Source organism: Pseudophryne corroboree, chromosome 10 (genome assembly GCF_028390025.1).
Source record: "Pseudophryne corroboree isolate aPseCor3 chromosome 10, aPseCor3.hap2, whole genome shotgun sequence".
NCBI classification, from domain to species: domain Eukaryota; kingdom Metazoa; phylum Chordata; class Amphibia; order Anura; family Myobatrachidae; genus Pseudophryne; species Pseudophryne corroboree.
In genome coordinates this window covers 35,288,998-35,299,832 of record NC_086453.1, presented here as the reverse complement: position 1 = coordinate 35,299,832, position 10,835 = coordinate 35,288,998, and the positions used below count along the sequence as shown (strand labels likewise).

At 51.2% G+C, this 10,835-nt stretch overlaps 1 protein-coding gene across 1 annotated transcript in view; it reads left to right on the top strand.

The window, feature by feature from the left end:
* The first annotated feature begins 1,154 nt into the window (after window positions 1-1,154).
* The window catches only part of LOC134965901 (phospholipase A2 inhibitor NAI-like), a 112,233-nt gene continuing 102,552 nt past the window's right edge, over window positions 1,155-10,835 (top strand). Inside the window, exon 1 of the mRNA XM_063942299.1 lies at window positions 1,155-1,218. The gene's annotated coding sequence lies outside the window, so the exon portion shown is untranslated. The remainder of the gene's footprint in view (window positions 1,219-10,835) is intronic.

The following is a 10,835-nucleotide window of genomic DNA, read 5'->3' as shown; positions in this document are numbered from 1 at the left end:
GCCTGAAAACTACAGGGGAGAGCCTGGGGAGCTTTCTTCCAGCTGCACTGTGAAGAGAAAATGGCGCCAGTGTGCTGAGGGAGATAGCTCCGCCCCTTTTTCGCGGACTTTTCTCCCGCTTTTTTATGGATTCTGGCAGGGGTATTTATCACATATATAACCTCTGGGGCTATATATTGTGATTGTTTTGCCAGCCAAGGTGTTTTTATTGCTTCTCAGGGCGCCCCCCCCCCCCCCCCCCCCCAGCGCCCTGCACCCTCAGTGACCGGAGTGTGAAGTGTGTATGAGGGGCAATGGCGCACAGCTGCAGTGCTGTGCGCTACCTTGGTGAAGACTGATGTCTTCTGCCCCCGATTTTCCGGCCCTCTTCTTGCTTCTGGCTCTGTAAGGGGGCCGGCGGCGCGGCTCCGGGACCAAACACCAAGGACGGGCCTGCGGTCGATCCCTCTGGAGCTAATGGTGTCCAGTAGCCTAAGAAGCCCAAGCTAGCTGCAAGCAGGTAGGTTCGCTTCTTCTCCCCTTAGTCCCTCACTGCAGTGAGCCTGTTGCCAGCAGGTCTCACTGTAAAATAAAAAACTTAATTCTATACTTTCTTTTTAGAAGCTCAGGAGAGCCCCTAGTGTGCATCCAACTCGGCAGGGCACAAAATCTAACTGAGGCTTGGAGGAGGGTCATAGTGGGAGGAGCCAGTGCACACCAGGTGACCTAAAGCTTTCTTTAGTTGTGCCCAGTCTCCTGCGGAGCCGCTATTCCCCATGGTCCTTTCGGAGTTCCCAGCATCCACTAGGACGTCAGAGAAACCGGGTGTCTCCCGCAGAATCCGGGAGAGTAGGTAAGTATGGTCACCACCCATTTGCATTTCCTTTATCCGTGGGGTCCTCCTTGGGGTGATTATTCTTCTGCCCCAGGCTCCTGAGGAAGAAGTCGGGAGAGGTCTCAAAGCCGCAAGAGTCGCCTGAAGAAAGCAGGTACAATTTCACTCACACACCGGGGTACTATTACAACTGGACACTATTAAACTCGCAGCAGGGATAGGGCTACCTATGCCTGTGTCTGGCATGGGGACACTGACCAATAAGCAACAGGCGTATTGATCCCAGAGAGTGAGAGACAGCTTGTGCAGTGGCAGTTGCAGCTGTCTTCAGAGACAGTTGGCAGTTGGGCAGCAGCCATCTTGGAGGGACTGAGAGCAGGAACTTGGCGCAGAGGCAGCTGCTGGTGTGTGACAGGAGTGCTGTATAGCTTATGTAAAGCCAGTTTCGATTCATGTGACCGGAGATCCTCATTGACCCGTGACCAAACTCCTGTGGGGATCCCATTGCTTCCAATGGTGCTGTCTCACAAGCATCTGACAGAGCAGAACAGTAATGGGCTCTACTGACTATGTAGCTGGGAAATAGGCCACGCAGCCTACCCTTCCTTTTGAAGGACAGCCCTGGAGGTAGCTCTGCTTTGAAGTAACAGACGGTGGGAGGAGCAGAGACAGTGGCCCTCATTCCGAGTTGCTCGCTCGCTAGCTACTTTTAGCAGCCGTGCAAACGCACATAGTCGCCGCCCACCGGGGAGTGTATTTTCGCTTTGCAGGAGTGCGAATGCCTGTGCAGCCACGCGGCAGCAAACACATTTTGTGCAGAACAAGACCAGCCCTGTAATTACTTATTCTGTGTGATTCCTGCGACGAATGACACGGTAATGACATCAGATACCCGCCCAGCAAACGCCCGGCCACACTTGCATTTTACCCAGAAACTTCCACTTCCTGTCAATCTCCTTGCGTCCGCCAGTGCGACTGAAAGCGTCGCTAGAACCTGTGCAAAACCACAAAGCTCTTTGAATTTGTATGACGCGCGTGCGCATTGCGGTGCATACGCATGCACAGATTAGCCTCATTCTGCCATGATCGCTGTGCTGTGAAAATCCGTAGAGAGCGATCAACTCGGAATGACCCCCAGTCAGTGTCTTGCAGCTGCAAACAGAGGACAGGACACAGCTGCAGTGCACAGGAGCTGGTGGGAAAATACTACATTACCCTTTCAGGAGGGCTGCAGTTATTAGTTTTCTCATACGTCCTAGGGGATGCTGGGGTCCACTTCATGACCATGGGGTATAGACGGTTCCGCAGGAGCCATAGGCACTTTAAGACTTTTCAAAGAGTGTGAACTGGCTCCTCCCTCTATGCCCCTCCTCCAGACCTCAGTTTTAGAAATGTGCCCAGGCAGACTGGATGCACTCCAGGGGAACTCTACTGAGTTTCTCTGAAAAGACTTATGTTATGTTTTTTATTTTCAGGGAGTACTCCCTGCTTCATGGGACTGAGGGGGCAGAAGTAGGAACCAACTTCCTGAAGAGTTTCATGGGTCTGCTTCTGGCTGACAGGACACCATTAGCTCCTGAAGGGTACTGAACACTAGCCGTGTCTATTAGTGATGTGCACCGGACATTTCTCTGACGTCCTAGTGGATGCTGGGAACTCCGTAAGGACCATGGGGAATAGCGGCTCCGCAGGAGACTGGGCACAAAAGTAAAGCTTTAGGACTACCTGGTGTGCACTGGCTCCTCCCCCTATGACCCTCCTCCAAGCCTCAGTTATATTTTTGTGCCCGGCCGAGAAGGGTGCACACTAGGGGCTCTCCTGAGCTTCTTAGTGAAAGTTTAGTTTTAGGTTTTTTATTTTCAGTGAGACCTGCTGGCAACAGGCTCACTGCATCGAGGGACTAAGGGGAGAAGAAGCGAACCTGCCTGCTTGCAGCCAGCTTGGGCTTCTTGGCTACTGGACACCATTAGCTCCAGAGGGACCGAACACAGGCCCAGCCTCGGAGTCCGGTCCCAGAGCCACGCCGCCGGCCCCCTTACAGAGCCAGAAGCAAGAAGAGGTCCGGAAAATCGGCGGCAGAAGACATCAGTCTTCACCAAGGTAGCGCACAGCACTGCAGCTGTGCGCCATTGCTCCTCATACACACCTCACACTGTGGTCACTGAGGGTGCAGGGCGCTGGGGGGGGGGCGCCCTGAGCAGCAATAAAAACACCTTGGCTGGCAAACATACATCACATATAACCCCCAGGGCTATATGGATGTATTTTAACCCCTGCCAGAATCCATAAAAATGCAGGAGAAAAGTCCGCGAAAAAGGGGCGGAGCCTATCTCCTCAGCACACTGGCGCCATTTTCTCTCACAGCTCCGTTGGAGGGAAGCTCCCTGGCTCTCCCCTGCAGTTACTACACTACAGAAAGGGGTTAAAAAAGAGAGGGGGGCACTAATTAGGCGCAGTATTAATAAAACAGCAGCTATAAGGGGAAAAACACTTCTATAAGGTTATCTCTGTATCAGACTTGCCGACTTCTGGGCTGCTCTCTCCGGGAGAGAGCAGCCCGTCGGCTCAGCAGAAGGCGGGCGGGCAGTGAAGTGACGTGGCAGGGGGGCAGGACGGGGGCGGATCAGAGACGGGACGGGGCGTGGCTTTCAGATCGCGTCATTTAAGCCACGCCCCCCGCTGTGTAATGCCGCGATTACCGGCATTATACAGCAGGGGGCGTGGTTAAGATGACGCGATTCAACAAGAATCGCGTCACCGCCTGCCCGGACCGCCCACTTTACTCGTGAAGTGGGCGGCGGGCAGGGGGTGACCCGCAGAAATCGGGAGACTTGCCTGCGCTTCCGGGGGGCCGGGAGGGTCACCCGTTTTTCGGGAGCCTCCCGGCCATTCCGGGAGGGTAGGCAAGTATGCCCTGTATATATATAGCGCTCTGGTGTGTGCTGGCATACTCTCCCTCTGTCTCCCCAAAGGGCTAGTGGGGTCCTGTCCTCTATCAGAGCATTCCCTGTGTGTGTGCTGTGTGTCGGTACGATTGTGTCGACATGTATGAGGAGGAAAATGATGTGGAGGAGGAGCAATTGCCTGTAATGGAGATGTCACCCCCTAGGGAGTTGACACCTGAGTGGCTGAGCTTATGGAAGGAATTAAGTGACAGTGTCAGCTCTTTACAAAAGATTGATGACATGAGACAGCCGGCTACTCAGCCTGTGCCTGTCCAGGTGTCTCAAAAGCCATCAGGGGCTCTAAAACGCCCGTTACCTCAGATGGCATGATACAGACGCCGACACGGATACTGACTCCAGTGTCGACGATTAAGAGACGAATGTGACTTCCAGTAGGGCCACACGTTACATGATTGAGGCTATGGAAAATGTTTTACATATTTCTGATAATACCAGTACCACTAGAAAGGGTATTATGTTGGGTGAGAAAAAACTGCCTGTAGTTTTTCCTGCATCTGAGGAATTAAATGAAGTGTGTGATGATGCGTGGGTTTCCCCCGATAAAAACTGTTAATTCCTAAAAAGTTATTAGCATCATACCCCTTCCCGCCAGAGGATAGGGCACGTTGGGAAACACCCCCTAGGGTGGATAAAGCGCTCACACGCTTGTCTAAACAGGTGACACTACCGTCCCCGGATACGGCCGCCCTTAAGGAACCTGCTGACAGAAAGCAGGAAAATATCCTAAAATGTATATACACTCACACGGGTGTGATACTGCGACCAGCAATCGCCTCAGCCTGGATGTGCAGTGCTGGGGTGGCTTGGTCGGATTCCCTGACTGACAATATTGATACCCTAGATATAGAGTATTTAAAAGATGCATTTCTATATATGCGTGATGCACAGAGGGATATTTGCCGACTGGCATCAAGAGTAAGTGCGCTGTCCATTTCTGCCAGAAGAGGGTTATGGACAAGACAGTGGTCAGGTAATGCTGATTCCAAAAGGCATATGGAAGTATCGCCTTATAAAAGGGAGGAGTTATTTGGGGTAGGTCTAACAGACCTGGTGGCCACGGCAACGGCTGGGAAATCCACATTTTTACCCCAGGTAGCCTCTCAACATAAGAAGACGCCGTATTATCAGGCGCAGTCCTTTCGGCCCCATAAGGGCAAGCGGGCAAAAGGCTCCTCATTTCTGCCCCGTGGCAGAGGGAGAGGAAAAAGGCTGCAGCAAACAGCCAGTTCCCAGGAACAGAAACCCTCTCCCGTTTCTGCCAAGTCCTCAGCATGACGCTGGGGCGTCACAAGCGGACTCAGGCACGGTGGGGGCCCGTCTCAAAAATTTCAGCGTGCAGTGGGCTCACTCACAGGTGGACCCTTGGATCCTTCAGGTGGTATCTCAGGGGTACAAATTAGAATTCGAGACGTCTCCCCTTCGCCGTTTCCTAAAGTCTACTTTACCGACGTCTCCCTCCGACAGGGAGGCGGTATTGGAAGCCATTCACAAGCTGTATTCCCAGCAGGTGATAATCAAGGTACCCCTTCTACAACAGGGAAAGGGGTATTATTCCACGCTGTTTGTGGTACCGAAGCCGGACGGCTCGGTGAGACCTATGTTAAATCTGAAATCCTTGAACACTTACATACAAAGGTTCAAATTCAAGATGGAGTCACTCAGAGCGGTGATTGCGAACCTGGAAGAAGGGGATTATATGGTGTCTCTGGACATCAAGGATGCTTATCTCCATGTCCCAATTTACCCTTCTCACCAAGGGTACCTCAGGTTTGTGGTACAGAACTGTCACTATCAGTTTCAGACGCTGCCGTTTGGCTTGTCCACGGCACCCCGGGTCTTTACCAAAGTAATGGCCGAAATGATGATACTCCTTCGAAGGAAGGGAGTTTTAGTTATCCCTTACTTGGACGATCTCCTGATAAGGGCAAGATCCAGGGAACAGTTGGTAGTCGGGGTAGCACTATCTCAAGTAGTGTTGCGGCAGCACGGTTGGATTCTCAATATTCCAAAATCGCAGCTGATCCCGACGACACCTAGGGATGATCCTGGACACAGTCCAGAAAAAAGGTGTTTCTCCCGGAGGAGAAAGCCAGGGAGTTATCCGAACTAGTCAGAAACCTCCTAAAACCAGGCCAAGTGTCAGTGCATCAGTGCACAAGGGTCCTGGGAAAAATGGTGGCTTCCTACGAAGCAATTCCATTCGGCAGATTCCACGCAAGAACTTTCCAGTGGGACCTGCTGGACAAATGGTCCGGATCGCATCTCCAGATGCATCCGCGGATAACCCTGTCACCAAAGACAAGGGTGTCTCTCCTGTGGTGGTTGCAGAGTGCTCATCTTTTAGAGGGCCGCAGATTGGGCATTCAGGACTGGGTCCTGGTGACCACGGATGCCAGCCTGCGAGGCTGGGGAGCAGTCACACAGGGAAGGAATTTCCAGGGCTTGTAGTCAAGCCTGAAGACATCACTTCACATAAATATCTTGGAGCTAAGGGCCATTTACAATGCCCTAAGCCAAGCAAGACCTCTGCTTCAAGGTCAGCCGGTGCTGATCCAGTCGGACAACATCACGGCAGTCACTCACGTAAACACAAGAAGCAGGAGGGCAATGGCAGAAGCTGCAAGGATTTTTCGCTGGGCGGAAAATCATGTGATAGCATTGTCAGCAGTGTTCATTCCGGAAGTGGACAACTGGGAAGCAGACTTCCTCAGCAGGCACGACCTCCACCCGGGAGAGTGGGGACTTCACCCAGAAGTCTTCCACATGATTGTAAACCGTTGGGAAAAACCAAAGGTGGACATGATGGCGTCCCGCCTAAACAAAAAATTGGACAGGTATTGCGCCAGGTCAAGGGACCCTCAGGCAATAGCTGTGGACGCTCTGGTAATACCGTGGGTGTACCAGTCAGTGTATGTGTTCCCTCCTCTTCCTCTCATACCAAAAGTACTTAGTATTATAAGACGGAGGGGAGTAAGAACTATACTCGTGGCTCCGGATTGGCCAAGAAGGACTTGGTACCCGGAACTTCAAGAGATGCTCACGGAGGACATGTGGCCTCTACCTCTAAGAAGGGACCTTCTCCAGCAAGGACCCTGTCTATTCCAAGACTTACCGCGGCTGCGTTTGACGGCAGGGCGGTTGAACGCCGGATCCTGAAGGAAAAAAGCATTCCGGATGAAGTCATCCCTACCCTGATCAAAGCCAGGAAGGATGTAACCGCAAAGCATTATCACCGCATTTGGCGAAAATATGTTGCGTGGTGCGAGGCCAGTAAGGCCCCGATGGAGGAATTTCAACTAGGTCGATTCCTGCATTTCCTGAAAACAGGAGTGTCTATGGGCCTAAAATTGGGGTCCATTAAGGTTCAAATTTCGGCCCTGTCAATTTTCTTCCAGAAAGAACTAACTTCAGTTCCTGAAGTTCAGACGTTTGTAAAAGGGGTACTGCATATACAGCCTCCTTTTGTGCCTCTAGTGGCACCTTGGGATCTCAATGTAGTTTTGGGGTTCCTAAAGTCACATTGGTTTGAATCACTTGAATCTGTGGAGTTAAAATATCTCACATGGAAAGTGGTCATGCTGTTGGACATGGCCTCGGCCAGGCGCGTGTCAGAATTGGCGGCTTTATCCTGTAAAAGCCCTTATCTGATCTTCCATTCAGACAGGGCGGAATTGAGGACTCGTCCTCATTTTCTCCCTAAGGTGGTTTCAGCGTTTCATATGAACCAACCTATTGTGGTACCTGCGGCTACTAGTGACTTGGAGGACTCCAAGTTGTTGGACGTAGTCAGGGCCCTGAAAATATATGTTTCCAGGACGGCTGGAGTCAGAAAATCTGACTCGCTGTTTATCCTGTATGCACCCAACAAGCTGGGTGCTCCTGCTTCTAAGCAGACTATTGCTCATTGGATTTGTAATACAATTCAGCTTGCACATTCTGTGGCAGGCCTGCCACAGCCAAAATCTGTAAAAGCCCATTCCACAAGGAAGGTGGGCTCATCTTGGGCGGCTACCCGAGGGGTCTCGGCTTTACAACTTTGCCGAGCAGCTACTTGGTCAGGGGCAAACACGTTTGCTAAATTCTACAAATTTGATACCCTGGCTGAGGAGGACCTGGAGTTCTCTCATTCGGTGCTGCAGAGTCATCCGCACTCTCCCGCCCGTTTGGGAGCTTTGGTATAATCCCCATGGTCCTTACGGAGTTCCCAGCATCCACTAGGACGTCAGAGAAAATAAGAATTTACTTACCGATAATTCTATTTCTCGTAGTCCGTAGTATCCTAACTGAGGCTTGGAGGAGGGTCATAGGGGGAGGAGCCAGTGCACACCAGGTAGTCCTAAAGCTTTACTTTTGTGCCCAGTCTCCTGCGGAGCCGCTATTCCCCATGGTCCTTACGGAGTTCCCAGCATCCACTACGGACTACGAGAAATAGAATTATCGGTAAGTAAATTCTTATTTTTTCGGGTTTTGTGTTTTGGTTTTGGGTTTGGTTCCGCGGCCGTGTTTTGGATTCGGACGCGTTTTGGCAAAACCTCACCGAAATTTTTTTGCCGGATTCCGGTGTGTTTTGGATTCGGGTGTTTTTTTTAAAAAAACCCTAAAAAACAGCTTAAATCATAGAATTTGGGGGTCATTTTGATCCCATAGTATTATTAACCTCAATAACCATAATTTACTCATTTTCAGTCTATTCTGAACACCTCACTCCTCACAATATTATTTTTAGTCCTACAATTTGCACCGAGGTCGCTGGATGGCTAAGCTAAGCGACACAAGTGGCCGACACAAACACCTGGCCCATCTAGGAGTGGCACTGCAGTGTCAGACAGGATGGCACTTCAAAAAAATAGTCCACAAACAGCACATGATGCAAAGAAAAAAAGAGGCGCACCAAGGTCGCTGTGTGACTAAGCTAAGCGACACAAGTGGCAGACACAAACACCTGGCCCATCTAGGAGTGGCACTGCAGTGTCAGGCAGGATGGCACTTCAAAGAAATTGTCCCCAAACAGCACATGATGCAAAGAAAAAAAAGAGGCGCACCAAGGTCGCTGGATGGCTAAGCTAAGCGACACAAGTGGCCGACACAAACACCTGGCCCATCTAGGAGTGGCACTACAGTGTCAGGCAGGATGGCACTTCAAAAAAATAGTCCCCAAACAGCACATGATGCAAAGAAAAATGAAAGAAAAAAGAGGTGCAAGATGGAATTGTCCTTGGGCCCTCCCACCCACCCTTATGTTGTATAAACAGGACATGCACACTTTAACGAACCCATCATTTCAGTGACAGGGTCTGCCACACGACTGTGACTGAAATGACTGGTTGGTTTGGGCCCCCACCAAAAAAGAAGCAATCAATCTCTCCTTGCACAAACTGGCTCTACAGAGACAAGATGTCCACCTCATCATCATCCTCCGATTCCTCACCCCTTTCACTGTGTACATCCCCCTCCTCACAGATTATTAATTCGTCCCCACTGGAATCCACCATCTCAGGCCCCCGTATACTTTCTGGAGGCAATTGCTGCTGGTGAATGTCTCCACGGAGGAATTGATTATAATTCATTTTAATGAACATCATCTTCTCCACATTTTCTGGAAGTAACCTCGTACGCCGATTGCCGACAAGGTGAGCGGCTGCACTAAACACTCTTTCGGAGTACACACTGGAGGGAGGGCAATTTAGGTAGAATAAAGCCAGTTTGTGCAAGGGCCTCCAAATTGCCTCTTTCTCTAACGTACAAGTGGATGCTGGGAACTCCGAAAGGACCATGGGGAATAGCGGCTCTGCAGGAGACTGGGCACAACTAAAGAAAGCTTTAGGTCACCTGGTGTGCACTGGCTCCTCCCACCATGACCCTCCTCCAAGCCTCAGTTAGATCTTTGTGCCCGGCCGAGCTGGATGCACACTAGGGGCTCTCCTGAGCTTCTAGAAAGAAAGTATATGTTAGGTTTTTTATTTTACAGTGTGACCTGCTGGCAACAGGCTCACTGCACCGAGGGACTAAGGGGAGAAGAAGCGAACCTACCTGCTTGCAGCTAGCTTGGGCTTCTTAGGCTACTGGACACCATTAGCTCCAGAGGGATCGACCGCAGGCCCGTCCTTGGTGTTAGGTCCCGGAGCGGCGCCGCCGTCCCCCTTACAGAGCCAGAAGCAAGAAGAGGTCCAGAAAATCGGCGGCAGAAGACATCAGTCTCCACCAAGGTAGCGCACAGCACTGCAGCTGTGCGCCATTGCTCCTCATACACACTTCACACTCCGGTCACTGAGGGTGCAGGGCGCTGGGGGGGGCGCCCTTAGCAGCAATAATAAGACCTTGGCTGGCAAAATAATCACAATATATAGTCCCAGAGGCTATATATGTGATAAATACCCCTGCCAGAATCCATAAAAAAGCGGGAGAAAAGTCTGCGAAAAAGGGGCGTAGCTATCTCCCTCAGCACACTGGCGCCATTTTCTCTTCACAGTGCAGCTGGAAGAAAGCTCCCCAGGCTCTCCCCTGTAGTTTTCAGGCTCAAAGGGTTAAAAAGAGAGGGGGGGCACTAAATTTAGGCGCAATATTGTATATACAAGCAGCTATTGGGGAAAATTCACTCAGTTATAGTGTTAATCCCCACATTATATAGCGCTCTGGTGTGTGCTGGCATACTCTCTCTCTGTCTCCCCAAAGGGCTTTGTGGGGTCCTGTCCTCAGTCAGAGCATTCCCTGTGTGTGTGCGGTGTGTCGGTACGGCTGTGTCGACATGTTTGATGAGGAGGCTTATGTGGTGACGGAGCAGATGCCGATAAATGTGATGTCGCCCCCTGTGGGGCCGACACCAGAGTGGATGGATAGGTGGAAGGTATTAACCGACAGTGTCAACTCCTTACATAAAAGGCTGGATGACGTAACAGCTGTGGGACAGACGGCTTCTCAGCCCTCGCCTGCCCAGGCGTCTCAAAGGCCATCAGGGGCTCAAAAACACCCGCTCCCTCAGATGGGAGACACAGATGTCGACACGGAGTCTGACTCCAGTGTCGACAAGGTTGAGACATATACACAATCCACTAGGA